General features: G+C 41.1%; 1 protein-coding gene across 3 annotated transcripts in view; it reads right to left on the bottom strand.

The window, feature by feature from the left end:
- TNKS (tankyrase) overlaps positions 1 to 15222 on the bottom strand; it is a 141183-nt gene that overhangs the window by 108524 nt on the left and 17437 nt on the right. The gene's annotated exons all lie outside the window — the stretch shown is intronic.

The raw sequence follows: 15222 nt of genomic DNA, 5'->3' as shown, positions 1-15222 counted from the left end.
GCCGAATATCCCAAGTCACCCTGCCTCTGTAAATCAGCAATACTCCAGCCTTTCAGTGGCTCGGCACTTGCACACAAGATTTTAACCACAGAGCATACCAGCTTGCCTTCAAGAAGTGTAAGAAACAGGGCAAGGTGTGCAACCTGGTACCCTGCAGTCTGGACGTTGAGAGGCTATGATTCTCACTGGTATTTCTTTTCTCTACTAAGCCTATTAACATGAAAAAAATAAAGTACATGGGAATACTTAGAATGCATTATGCAATCACATGGTTACGAATGCATTGATACAGAAAATTGTCATCTAGGGAAGCTTATCAAAAAAAAGGAAAACACTATTTCACCTGTAAATTCTTTTGATCAGAAACAACATTATAACAATACAATTCAGACCACCCCCTCTCAAGATCAAGGCATTTTCTTTAGAATTGGAAAACAAAGCCCACAGCAATGTTAGAGATCTGACAAAAAGGACCCCAATTCTCCATTTCCCCAAATGATGGGCAAAATGAGCACAACATATTACAATTTCAGAGCAACAGTTACACACTTACTTTGCACAAGTGTGAACAAGAGAACAGCGTACAGAAGTGCACATACTCAGTATCAAGGAGGCCAATATTAAAAATTGGCAAATGTTTATGGTTGATTATGTAATCATGTCTGTTGAAATACAGCTGAACTGAAGGAGTCAAGGCAAAGAAATACAAACATTTTTTGTAATTAACAGTGCAAAAGTACTTCATAGACAGGATTCTTCAGGAAAAAAACATAACCCAATCCTGAACAAGAGTAGTTACTGATATTATATTGCATGTATCGCTTTAACCAGCAAAAGACTTTTCAGAAATAGACTTTTTCTAAATTAAAATTTTAACTGGTAGTATTGGTTTTATTCAAATCTTTTTTACCTTATACAGTTCTGATTTAAAATGCTTTTAACATTGCCAAATTACATATATTTCAGCTTACAGGATGCTATGCTACATGCTTGCCCTAACAAGATTTTTTGCAGAAGTTTGGTGCTTTAATAATTTGACTTATTTTATGCTTTGCCAAGAAGGTACAATTGTCCTGTGTTTTTGAAAGAAGATTCAAGTAGGCAGATTGGGCTTTTCCTAGGGTTTTTTTGGTTTGATGGGGTGGAGGTTTCCCCCCTATGTCAAGACAAAGACACCAAAATAATAATAATAATAAAAAAAAAAAAGTTATTCAGCTAGCACGTGCTCACAGAAGCTTGTTAAGATCTGGCACCTATGATTCTGAAGATGCCATCTGTGCCATACATACTACCACCCCCTTAGAGATCTTACTCACAGACAGGTTTGACTCTGAGCCAGCCTCCCAAGCCAGTCAGGCACACTCCAGCAGGAAGCAGTATGTGGAAAAAAAACCAGGTCTTACTGCAGATTTGTTAACACAGTGGGCAGTACAGAAAGTAAGCATGGAGGGACACAGTGTGTCATGTCTCTGTTCTCTTAGATCCTGCTAATGATCTGTATTCCAGGAGAGGGAAGCTGCTTGTCCCAGTAGGCATCAGGGTAAAAGTGGGACCCTAAAAGAGGGAACCAGCAACTAAGCATCTATCAAGAGAAAGCAGGCAGTACAAAATGATGAAACAGCACGGACTGGATGAGAAGACAATGAAGGATTCACATAGCAAAATGCCTGGAACAAAGAGCCAGGAGACAAAACTGAACAGGAAGATGTGGCAGGGAAATAGATAACAACTCAGATAAGTCCAAGAAGAAAAACCAGGCGAGAGCAATGATTGGGATTTGACTGAAGTTTGGACTACCATGCAATGCCAGGCTGAGGCAGGTTAGGGTGCAAGAAAGGTGACTTTGAAAAATGAGAGGCAACAGGTGTAGAGATGTCAAAGGGATCTGCAACTATCTGAGCCAAATGTTAAAGCAGAAGCACAGATTTTTAAGTCTCTTAATTCTTTAGTCCTGTGCAAACGAACCAAGAGCACTTTTCCTGCTACTTCTGCCGGCGCACACAGAAGATGACACCACCGTACTGCCTTCAGCTCCTCTCCTGGCTAAAATGACAAAGGATTATGCAGCGTATCTAACCTGTTCAGTCATGCTAATGAACCATGAAGGGGTTTGGCATGGCTTACAACATACAATTACTATGTCAGGGTTTTAGTTTTTTAAAAATGTAGGGAAATACGTTAAAAATTTACTAACGGTGCTTAAGATAGTTGCCTGCAAAAATACCGAATTAGTGACTGGCTGTGGAACAAGCACTTGAAGTGGCCAAACCAGGCTCAGAAAAACCTGTCAGCACTCAATCGCTGTAACCATAAGACTTATCCTTGTCTCTGCAATCACTCATCCCGTTTGTCATAAACCTTTCAGCCTCTCTAACAGTCAAGGGTATGGTTCTGCAAATAGCTCCCTTACTCAGTCCTAGAAACTGATCTAGCCTGTGAAATGAATGCAGTAGCATCTTGGGAAAAGAAACCAATTATATAAATAAAGACTATATTAGAATACAGATGAATAAAGGAAGCAAATTCAGGTCACAAAGGCAATCTTATTCTTAATTTCCTCTATCGACTATTTGATTCTATCCTCTCCATACTTTTTTAGTACATATTCTCACAATAAGATATCCAAGTGAGCAATGTCGTCATCAATGTGAGTTAACAAAAGAAATCCAGCATTTGATGTTTAGCCTATCTACGTAATGTAGCTGTACTTTTATACCCAGCAAGCCACAGGCAGCTTCTAATTGAATGTTCTCCTGTTTGTTCAAAACCTTTAACACTTCAGCACAACACAATGTCTCTTCTAACCACAGGGTATTCAAGATCTAGACACAGTGTGTCTCTCTAAATTTCCTTGTCAGGGATGTGTAAAAGCGTCAAGATAGATCTCCTGTTTGAGGAAAAACATTCCCTTTATAATGAAACACAACAGAATAAGCCATTCTAGCTAACTGTAGCTATCTTGGATTTCAAACATTGCAATCAGTTTCAGAGGATGCTTTTCAAGTAGCCTGAAAAGGAAGCATTGCAATAGTTTCTGTCAAGAGACAAGTGTAAGGTTGGTGTGCTCATAAATTTACTCCTGGAACTTAGCATATTTTGATATGTTGGTTTATTTCCTCTGGACAGTGGGGACTCTGTACTGCAAACAGAGCCCTTAATCTAGTGATACCACTACCTGTTTACCCTTGCATCTCCTACAAACCATATTGTACAATGTAAAGAAGCTCTTGTTTTAATTGAATCTTCATGTTGTATATGGTTAAAGTCCCGTAAGCTTAACTATAGAACAAACATAGACCAATATGGAGTTATATTTTTACCCTCACTGCAACTGCTACAATATGTAAGTATCTGATCTTCACATACTACCTGAAATGCTTTATTTAACTACACTGCTATTACACCAGATCAATCCTAGAGATAAGAAAGGCCACATTCTTCCCACCAAATAAAAAAAGTTACAGCATGGCACAGAGCGTGAACTACAACCACTAATAATTTCAGATTACTGCCAACTTGCCACAGCAGGATGAATCCTAAAATTAAACACTTGGCACACAGCCTCCTGGCATAGGTATTTTGAACTGTGAGGCTATCCAACACTACCTCATTTGGCTATCAAATTAAAAAGCTACCAAGAACAAACATTTTTTTACTTTTCGCAATTTCAGTCTTCACATTTGCACCACCAAGGGATGGCAAAAACTTCAGCAACAAGGGAGAAGTTCTGTTAGAAGAAAAAAAGTGAGTTTCTCTACACACAAACCATCACCCATGTACTTAGTCCTTCCTCCTTCATATTGCCTCAGTTAAAAGTGCACCAAAGGAATTTACTTTTGATTGAAAGACAGAAATGCAATGTAAATAGAATGGGAATAAATATCAATTTGGTTGTTCTAATATTAGGCACAATCAAAGATCAGAATATTTCCATTATAGTTTGTCTAGGCCCAACACCCACAACCTTCCCCAGTATAGTTACAGAAATGCTGATGGGGGAGTTCACATTTGATTTCAAATTTGATGTACATAAGTACAAAAAAAGGACACATCCAAACTTTTGACTGTTGAGTGAAAAATGCAAGAAACAGGCAGAGCTTCCAGAAGTATCTGTACTTAAAGCTGCCTACTGCTTTTAATTACATTTCCAGGGTTCCTCACAGGTCTACCGCTGCCTCCCCTCCCCACCAGTTTACCACCATGTCCCACTGCCTTGTGCTTGCAAATCCCTTCCAGCTACCCCAGCTTCAGTACGTATCCTTTCTTCCCCCTTTCAACTACACCTTCTGGAGATGATCTCCAAAGGCCCTTCCAAACCAAAGTAGCTTTACCTACTTACTCCCAAGTATCAAGGTACAGAGAAAACAACTTAAAAAGCTCTTTTTGACTCACAACATACTCATTATTGTTTATCTCTCTAAAGGAGATCTTTAAAGCTCATCAGTCTCTCTGTAACCTTAGATCCCAGGTACACACACACTCAGTACTAGTCCCATGCAGGACACTTTTCCAAATTATATTTGACAAGAAACATAATGTGCTTATTTACCTCCACATTCTGAAAACATCTGGACAACAGACTGGAATCCAAACTATTAATTTTTTTCAGCCAATGCTAAATGCATCTTCTCCCCTAACTACTTCTACATGTAAATCAAACTACTGAGGTTTTGAAGCTTTTTTCATGTTATAAGAACAAGAAGTTCTTGCCTAGATCTCAATCACAGAAGTGTAATTTCTAATAATCTCATTTTGGCAATTTACCAGATACATAAGCCTTTTTGTTAAATGACCCCACATAATAAAACTTGTAGCACCCAAACACAGTTGATACAGCTAATAACATTAATCACAGCTGCATCACTGATTAAACTTCCACCTCTGTGAGCAATCCCAGTCTCGGCTGCATGATTAAGAGAAAGGCTATAATCATCAGCCATTGGAATTACAAGGTGAAAACATGAGAGGCAGTATCACTACAGAGGCTACACAGAGCTCTAAATGCTTGACTACTTGACCTGATGACATCCATGGCCTCAAACACCACTGCCAGCTCAGATAAAAGGAGTTAGAAAAAAGAAGCAGCGCAGGTCCTATGCCCTTGACTGCTCCTCTACAGTGAAAGCCATCAAAGCTGACCAAAGACAGGATTATGAAGCAGAGAGGCTAAGCACACCAAAGGATTTAGTTTGGACTCAGGTTAGGATAGAGGCAATAACCAGACATATCTGGGAGCACTGCAGGTGGTTCATTGGTAGGAATAGATGATAACCAGGTGGCAGTTCAGGGACAGGAATGCATTTGGTAGAAGACAGACAAACATGAAAGCATGCAGAAGCAGCAAAAAAAGGAAGAATAAAAGCAGAGTAAGCAATTAAATCCCTAAGGGAATCCAAAGAGAAATACAGTAGAAGTCCCCACGGGTACAGGTTGGACAAGTAAGGAAAAGTTGCAGAAGACTAGAGCTCCAGCAACAAAGGTGTCTGCAAACAGTTTGCTGCTGAAGACTTTAAATACCTGCATTACTGCTGCTGCTTTGTAGGGTTTTATTGCTCAGATGGCAGACTGGAGAGAATTCTTCCAGGTTGAGAGTTGCTTTATCTCAGGCAAGGGCTAAGGACCTCACTAAGCTGAGAAATCATGTCCAGCCTGTCTCAACACACCAGGACTAAGGGGCCACACAGACCAGTGCTTAGCTTGATGGGGAAAAGGGAAGGTCCAAACACCAAGCTCCAGTGGAATAAGGAACACCTCTAGTAGGTTAAGACCAGACCACACTTCAAGGCAGAAAGTAGAAGAGCATGCAGCCTTTACCCCTTCTCCCAATTTAATAAAATAATTTAAAAAAATACTAAATTTTTGAAGGACTGCAAAGATTTGTAAAGCTGACCTCTGCAAAACAGCACTATACCAGGCTACAGTTTCACCTAGACCAGGCTGGCAGAATCTCCCCCCCCCCAGCCCTATGCTGCCCACCCTGCTTTGGGTGGCTGCCCACATTTGATCAGGCAACAGGGCAGATTAGTAAAGCAGTCACTTGCCCAATCCAGTTCATCAAGCAACAACATGACATGCTCTGGTTGGCACAAGAAAGGACAGTACAGGGACACGTGCCAGTGACAGGACTCGTAACTGGAACAACGAAATGATCCTTTGCGAGTATATCTAACATTACCAGCCAAAGTCCTGGTGGGTCTATGTCAGCTGCAAGCACTTCCCATCATTTTGCCTTCCCTACTGTCCTTGTACAGGACATCCCAGTTTCCCAGACAACGGTTTTATTCCCAATGAACCACCGTGTTGGTTTTGTTCTTTGTTGGGGACAGACAGAGCAAGAGACAAATATGCCAGCCACAGTAGTATGAAATAGATGAACAGCAGCTTACAAAAGCGACACGAGGCCCCGCTATGCTTAAACAGAAAATTGTAAAGGGAGGTAGAACAGTGCTCTCCAACAGCATAGACAGAAACAAGAGTTTTGACAGCAGGAGAAAGCAGCAGACAAGTAGCGCAGGGAAGTGATGGAGTTTTGAGCAACAGAGACAAGATGGGGACTGCTGACAAATTAGGAACCAATAGGGGAAACATCCGTGAAATGCCTCAAAGGAATTATGGCATGTTCCTCTAAAAAGGTGAAACAGTTGATGACCCAGCTAAAGTGCCTCTGTGCCAATGCAAACAGCAGGACTCGGAAGCCACTGTGCAGCTAGAAAGCTATGATCTAATCAACTGTCATGGAAATATCCTGGGAAGGATCACACAAACTGCAAGTGATGACTAGAAACCATTTAGAAGGGACAGGCAAGGAAGGAGGAGCAAGCAAAACAATGTATTGTAAAACAATAGACTGACTCCACAAAGCCACTTTGAAAAACAGCAATAAACAAGTTGAGAGCTTACGGGTAAAAATTAGGGGCCAAAACAACAAAGGAAACTTCACGGCTGGTGTTTACTACAGGCTGCCCAACTAAGGGGAGCTTGTTGATGAAGAGTTCCGACTCCAGCTACAGGAGGCATCATGCTCACAGACTATGATCCTCCTGAGGGACTTCAATCGCCTTGACATCTGCTGGAAAAGTGGTACAGCAAACTGTAAGCAGTCCAGGAGACTCTTGGAATGCACCAAGGATGATTATTATTCCAGATGACAGCACAGCCACAGGAGAAGTATTACTAGGCCTGTCACCTACCAACACAGATGAACTAATTAGGGGTGTCAAGACTAGTAGCAGCCTGAGCTGCAGTGGCCATACCCTGGTAGAATTCACAGTCTTGAAGGATATGGGCAGGGTAAAGAATAGAGTCAGGACTCTGAGTTTTAGGAAAGCAAACTTTCAGTTGTTTAAGGAATTAATGGATAGGAGCCCCTGGGAAACTGTCCTCCGGAACAAAGGAACCGAACAGAGCTGGCAACTCTTTAAGGACATCTTCCTTAGAGTGCAAGAGCTCTCAGTCCCTGCATGTAAGAAGTCAGGCAAGGAAGTCAGGAGACAAAACAAGGACCTCCTAGTCAAACTAAGTGTAAGAAGGAAATGCACAAGCAGTGGAAGCAGAGATGTGTATCCCGGGAAGAATACAGGGATGCTGCCTAGATGTGTAGGGATGGGACCAGGAAAGCTAAGGCACAGTTGGAACTGAATTTTGCACAGGATGCAAATAATAAGAAGGGCTTCTACAGAAACATTGGCTAGAAAATGAAGATTGAAGAAAACACACTCTCCCTTGCTAAGTAAGACATGAGAACTAGTGATGACTGATATAAAGAAGGCTGAGGTACTCAACAATTTTTCTACCTCAGTTTTCAATGGTAATCTCTCTTCCCACATCTCTCAAGCCCCTGAACAATTCTGCAGTCCCTGCCTTGATAAGTCCCTCCCACTGCAGGTAAAGATCAGGTTCAAGACAACCCAGGGAATCTGAACATAGGTAAGTCCATGGGACCCTGTGAGATGTATCCCAGGGTCCTGGGGGAATTGGCTGATATAGTTGCCAAGTCATTCTCAATCATATTCAAAGAGTCATGGCAGTCAGGCAAATCACCAGTGACTAGGAAAAGGGAAACATTACACCCATTTTTAAAAAAGGTTAAAAAAAAAAAAAAAAAAGTACCCTGGGAATTGCCAGTCCTCACCTTATCAGCCTCACCTCTGTGCCCAGTAAGATCGTGGTACAGATCCTCCTGGAAGACATGTCAAAACACATGGAAGGCCAGGAGCAAATCAGAGATGCCAAGGGCAAATCACGCCTAACTTGGTAGCCTTCTACGATGGAGCGATTGCATTAGTCAAAGGAAAAGCTACAGACATCATCCACCCAAACTTCTCTGGGCAACCTGTTCCAGCCTTACAGATGTTGTGGATGCCCCATCACTGGAAGTATTCAAGGTCAGGTTGCACAGGGCTTTGAGCAGCCTCATCTAGTGAAAGCTATCCTTGCCCATGGCAGGGGAGTTGGACCATGATCTTTAAAGGTCCCTTCTAACTCAAACCATTCTATAATTATCATCCTGCAGGCCACTTCCTAGAGATATGAATTTTTAAATTTATATGAACACATGGTCTTAAACAGTTGGTTTCAAGTAAAAGAAAGCTACGTCTAGCAAAGAAATCGTACTTTGGCCAAATGTGATGTAATCTTGATAACACAGTACCTGTTTGCATGTTTCTTTTACTACCTTGTCATTAGATAAGCAATAACAGCAACTGCTGGGGGTATCAATACATGCTAGGAGACTATACGTACAGAAAGCTTGGAGTATGGCTCTTAGCAGAGGCATTTCTTGCTTTACAGCTGAAATGACCATTCAGTCCATCAGAGACAGAGGACAGCCATATCAAACATCTCACTTTCCTAACACAGATCTGCTCTTTGAAAAGCAGGTTCTCATGCATCCATTCACTGCAGAAACTGCACCAGCTCCTACAGTAACAGGATGCAACTACCAAATTGAGCAGAGGCCCAGTTAAACATGGTATGGAAAACAATGCTTAGAGATCTGAGCTTCCTTTCACTTAGATGAACAATTCACAGAAAGAGGCTTCAAGGCAGCAATAAGAAATCAAAGCAGCAGCATGAACAAGGTCTCCCAGTATCTTTTGTTGTTGTTGTTTTAAGGGTAGGATCTAGATAAAAAGAATATTACAAAGCATTGCTTTAAAGGGACTTCAACTTATTTTCATGCAAGCTCTAGTTTTTCAGAAAGACGCTTTTGTCTCAGCCTTTTCATTGCTTGCCCCAGCAGTACTTTTGGACTTTGCTTAGTTAAGTTTCAACCTCTCAGCAAGACAGCCTGACTCCTGGTGTATATATACATACCATAAACCTCACTTCCCAAAGCACTACTTAATACTTCAGTGTATTCTAGAATTAAGTTTGTGCTAGATGTTCCAGAGATCAGATTTATCTAACCAAAGTAAGGTAGGGGAAAAGAATCTACACCAGACAATCAAAATCACCAACACTCCAACGAAGTCTTGCAGCAGGGCAAGAAGATACCTTTCAAAAAGACTCCCTCCTCCCTCAGTGACTGCCTACAACTATTTCCTCATAAGCAGATGCATCTTATCTATGATTACTTTCCTATATGTAGAAAGCACTACAAAAAACACTCCCTGGTATGTCAGTTCTGCCTACCAGTGATTAAATACGCACAGGGAGAGAGAACAAGCAGAAAGTTCCAGAGGCTGTAGGCAGCACAGCAGGCTGATAATATCCTTCTGCCCTCACAGAAAGAGCCGGAATTGGTAGTTTGCTCAGCCTACTGGAACAGCAGTTCAGAGCCTTGATCTTGCCTGGACTTCAATGCAAGGAAATATTCCTGTTTCCTTTTTTTTGGATAGAATACTTTCCAAGCTAAGATTTTCCATTTCAGCTAACAGTGAGAAAACAGAAGTACACGCAGGTTATACAGAATACAGTCTTCTAGCAAGCAAACTCGAAACCTTACTGTCACTGCAGTTTGGTGGGGGGGGTGGGGGGGGTGGGGGTGTTGCATCACGCAAGAGATGGCTCCATCATCCGAGAACACTCCCCCCCAGGCACACAATCTACATCAAAAGCTGCGTAAAGAAAGCTTTGAGGCTTCCACAATGAACCTGCAAAAACGTAAGAACTCTAGAAACTTAAGTTACAGGGGGGGAAAAGCAAAACAAAAAACAAACAAACAAAAAAAAACCCCAGAAAAACCAAAGCCACCTTTCTTTGAGCTAACAAGCAATAAAGGACAGTACACTAAGCATTTATTTAATTCTGTTTATTTGCAGTAATGCACATGCACTCCTTTTTCACAGAATGGTTGAGGTCAAAGGAACTTCTGTTGGTCACCTGAAACAGCCACCCAGCTAAAGCAAGGCCACCAACAGCCAGCTGCCCAGGACTGTGTTCAAATGGCTTTTCAGTATCTCCAAGGAAGGAGACTCCAAAACCTCTCTGGGCAACCTGTAGTGGTGGCTGGTCACCCTGACAGTAAGAAGTGTTTCCTGATATTCAGAGGGAACTTCCCACATTTCAGTTTGTCCCCATTTCACACAGGGACTTAAAAGATCACATTTAAGTGTGTTCCAGTAGTCATCTAGAACATATATGCTACTAGTGTACAAAATGGAATAGAAGACCATTCAATCAGAAGAGTTTTAAAAAAAAACATTTAGCCCATTTGTAGATGGTACACGCTGAGGTCTCACTATGCCACAACTAAATCACACCCCTTTTCCTTGTTGGAAGCAACAATTCTGCAACTACTTGGTTTCTAAGCATTTGTTTTATGGGTTTTTTTATTTTTAGTATATTATTGAACAGCCAGAAATCTTAACTGCTGCCCTACTGACTGAGCAATTTCTGTTTTCATCTGTATCCCAAGCTGAAAGCTGCTTTAAGGACAAGTCTTCATTGCTTGGTTCCAATTTCACTTTTCTCTGAAGAAATTCACTTTTCTACTTTAATTTTTATTTAAATAAATCTAGTCTCAGCTCTAATCCCGATATCCCACTTGACAGATTAAAAGCCCTGCTTTCAGTATTCTTGAAAAGCAAAAGCAGCCACTAAGGCAAATCAGGTCAACAAGTAGCATCCTAAGAGGAAAAGGAACTGAGGAGAGTTAAAAGAAACCCAAGACTAATGCCAGTTCCCTTCTGCATTTGCTGCTTATTTCTTCCAGATGAAGTTGGGGGAAAAAATAACACATGGTAGAAGTCAGGTGATAGATTGCATGTGGAATTAGCTATGTGGCTATCAGAATGGATTATTTGCCAGTGCACTAAAATCTAGCACAGCAACAAACTGAGGAGTCTTAGAAGTTTCCTAGAACCTGCCCTGGATCTACCATTTTTCTGAAACAGAAAGGGTGCATGCATACTCAAAAACAGTTTATCTTTTTAGCACCAGAAGAAATAGGTATTGAAGACATTCAAATCCTAGCAGCAGCTGCTCGGTGAGCATAAGGAAAACAAAAAAACGTGCCTTTTCCAGAGGTGAACTTCAGCGCCTACCAGCTTTCAACAGCATGCAACTTGGGGATGGTATCTTAAGTCACACACCCTATGGAACACCCAGAGTAACATTTTGATGTGATTAACAGCTGAAACTCTTAAGATTAAAGAGGCCCCAAAATAAAACTTGAAATTTGTGCCAATTTTGTAAACTTAACATTAGTCCACAGTATAGTTACCAAATATTTAAAAAAAAACACAAGTAGTACATGAATTCTTAGGAATATCAAACTGATCAGTCCATGCAATCATGGCTAAAGCTACAGGTTGGCCAGAAGACATGGGTATTCTCAAAAATTCTATTTCTGAAGTAAACATTAGGAAGCTAAGTTCAAGCAGATATATCAGTCTTGGAAACTTCCCTCGGCCACTATCTTAGATCACATTATTATGTAAAACAGTCACGCTGCTTTCCATTCTTAAAGGACAGAGCTATATCCATTTGTTCTCCAGTCCCAGAACTGCTCACTGCCATGCCCTGTTGATACAGAGCAGTGCAAGTCTTATCCTATTTAGCATTAGGTCCTTGACAAGCAAATACTCTACACTGAAAAAAAAAAAAAATCTCATAGTCTGTCAGGTAAGATAACATCACTATCATGGGGTCTCACGCTGGGGAAGGGTGCCTGTTAGATACATCTGAGGGGGTTCCTCTCCTGGGTCACAACTGTATTGTGTGCCATCCTTATATTACCCCAACCAAACCAGAAAATAAAAGCAAACTGTAGCAGCCAGATCTTCTTGGCTCCCTCGTCATGTAAGTTCAGTATCCACTACCATAGCTAGGTCAAGAACTCTGTGCCCAGCCAAGGAATTACTCAGTACTGCTTGCATGGACAAAGCATCAGCAAAACATGAAGACTACACACAGCAGCATGAACAGCAGGATTCAAATCAGAGATTTCAGCCTTCCCTAGAAAGGAATAGCTTTGTCCAAGCAGCATGGTGCATTCATATAAACGTGGAAAAATGATGTATTACTCGAACATGGGAGTCTGTGTTCATCATGAGCCCTAGCTGCATGGAAACTGAAGACCAGACAGCGCTTGCTTCTTGTTCTGTATTTTTACTAGGCTTCTATCACCCATAGTTCTTTTTGTATACTTGTTTTACACTGTGGAAAGACCAAGTCATTAAGAGACACCTTCCTTTGCTCACATTACATGACAAATATTTAATTGCCTGCACATTTTTACAAGCAAGACCTTTATAGCCTGTAGTAATACGTTAATCAATGTTCTCCAACTAGGCTAAGAAAACAGCCAAGAACTCTTCTAGAATTGGCCCCACTCATTCATGCCTAACAGCTACACATGATTGTTTTTAAACCAGGGATGAATTGCATTAAGACCATATGGTTGCTCTGAGAAGCTAAAAACAGATATTGCTACAGCAATCAGAAGCATAGTCCCATAAGATTAAATATTCCTGCAAGGTATTTAGAAAGCCACTGTAAACTGGGATTGGACATCTGAAAGTAGTTTCAGTGTCTGTTCCATTACTCAGTTCTGGATAATATACAACTTCCTCTTCCCCTCCCTCTCAATTTGCTAATAGTTAATGTCAGTACTTCTGAAAACCTTACTTCCCAGAAATGCCCTACAGCAGGTTTTCCAACAGTGTCTTGCTTACTATTGTACCACCTCCTTTGCTGCAAATAACCAGACTCCGATTTAAACAACACTTTTAAAGAAACATCAAAAAACAAATGACACTTCTTGTCCTCCACAAATCCTCCTATGCCAAGCAGCCCAACAAGGCAAAAAGACCAGTTTTCTTGAAACCTGAATTTTAGGAAAGAAGAGACAGAACTGGAAAAAAGTCTGAAGCCCACAGATGCATTGTAACATACTGTCAATACATTCCAAACCTAACAGAAAGACCAAGGGCTTCCAAAATACAGTGTATGAAACCCCAGACAAGGCAACCCTTCTCAGCCTATTTTCATGAAGTTGAATGTCAATCAACTTTTAGCAATACCAATACCATAATATAAACAATAGCCTTCAGAACTGTAAGCAACACAGTAACGTGACAGGTTTTACAAGCCTGCAACACCCCTGGTTCCAGATATGAAAACAAGAAGTCATTTTATTGGCATACTTATATTTAACACTGCATACAAGTCTTCCTCACCTGAAGTAAGGCTCATTTTCGCTTGATTTCTACAAAGCATCCGCCTCCGTGCTATCAAGTTTAGTGTTGATTTTGCTTCTGAAGAGGATTTAACCTCAGGATTAATCCAGCTCAATGCTTGGTCCTCTCCCAAAACCGTTGTGGCAGGGCACTTTGACCTTGCCTCAATGACCCACTCATTTCAAGGCTCCTGGCACTCCCCGACCTTTGCCAGGCACACATGGGTAACCGACACCGCTCTCAGCCATCTTCTTCATAAAGCATCGATCACAGCTACACATGCACAGATACAAAATGCCAACAGAAAGGATTCCCTGGAGCCCTCACAGCTAACAACCGCATCTCATTTTGGTAGCTTTTCCCATAAAAGTAACTCCTGTAGACTGCAGGACATTAACACGCCGGTCTGCACATAGTTCTGAAGAGGTATCCTTCATATACAAGAAATGATCATCAACCTCCCTCCTGTCCTTCTGCCAAAGCCCACCAGAGAGGACGGCAATTGTATATGCCACATAGAGTGCCCCAAACCATTTTCCATAGTCCCCTTTGACAAAAGCCCCCACGTCTTGCACAACAGTCCATTCTAACTATGACAAGAGTATTACAATGCCTCCAAATTACTGGTGTATGATTTCAACTATGGATTCCTCCACCACCACCAGCTCGCAGAAAGGCGGCCATATTCTCAGCTCCCTTTCAATAAGGGGAGTCTGAACTACAGATTTATGGGAAATGCAGTTAAGATTCAGCCCAAGGAGCTCTCATTTCTGTGATGAACATTAACGTTTAGAAGATGACACAGCTTAAACAAGTGGTTAGAAGACATGAAACATTTAAAACCACGAAAAAGTACTCCAGCAAGAAAGCAAAAGCATTCTTCCACTCAACCTAAAACATGGGGTTTTTTATCCTATGGTTGCTATCACACAAGGTTCATTTGAGAAAGACCTCATGAAGGACAAGGAGACAAGCATATTGGGTTTTTGAGCCACTATGTACGCACAAGACTTAGAATCATTTGCTACTCAAAGAAACAAGGTTCCACACACATGCTATCATTCACAGAGCAGAAACAGACCAGAATAATTCATAACCTGAACAGTCTGATGAGCCTAGCTCCACAATAAACAAACTGGCTTTGATCAGTTAGTATCTAAGTAATAAATACTAATAACAGCCAAGATTTCTCTTGCATTATCTGGACAAATAATAGATGCTGTTAATGAGGACTGCTTGGCCTTAAGCATGTCAAATCATGAGGTACCTTTGCTCTGTATGTCAACATTAACTACAACCAATAGGCAGGATAGCTCCCTCATGGTAGGAATTAACTTATGTCCTCCTAATGGAGCAAAACTCATGTTTCTGGTATACAAGGACAGGTTCTTTACACAGTCCTGCAGCTTAAAATTTTAAATACAAGTCACTGTCTTTCCACTGCACACTCAGCAGTCAGTACAAGTAGTACTTCAACTCTGTAGTTCAAAAGTCAAAGCAGGAATATTAACAATATTGAAGAACCTTATGATATAAACAGCACCAATAATTACACTTTTTACATAAAGTATTTGGAAGTACTCACTTGAAAGCATTTTCC

Source organism: Falco rusticolus, chromosome 1 (genome assembly GCF_015220075.1).
Source record: "Falco rusticolus isolate bFalRus1 chromosome 1, bFalRus1.pri, whole genome shotgun sequence".
NCBI lineage: Eukaryota > Metazoa > Chordata > Aves > Falconiformes > Falconidae > Falco > Falco rusticolus.
This window is presented reverse-complemented; position numbering and strand designations above follow the sequence as displayed.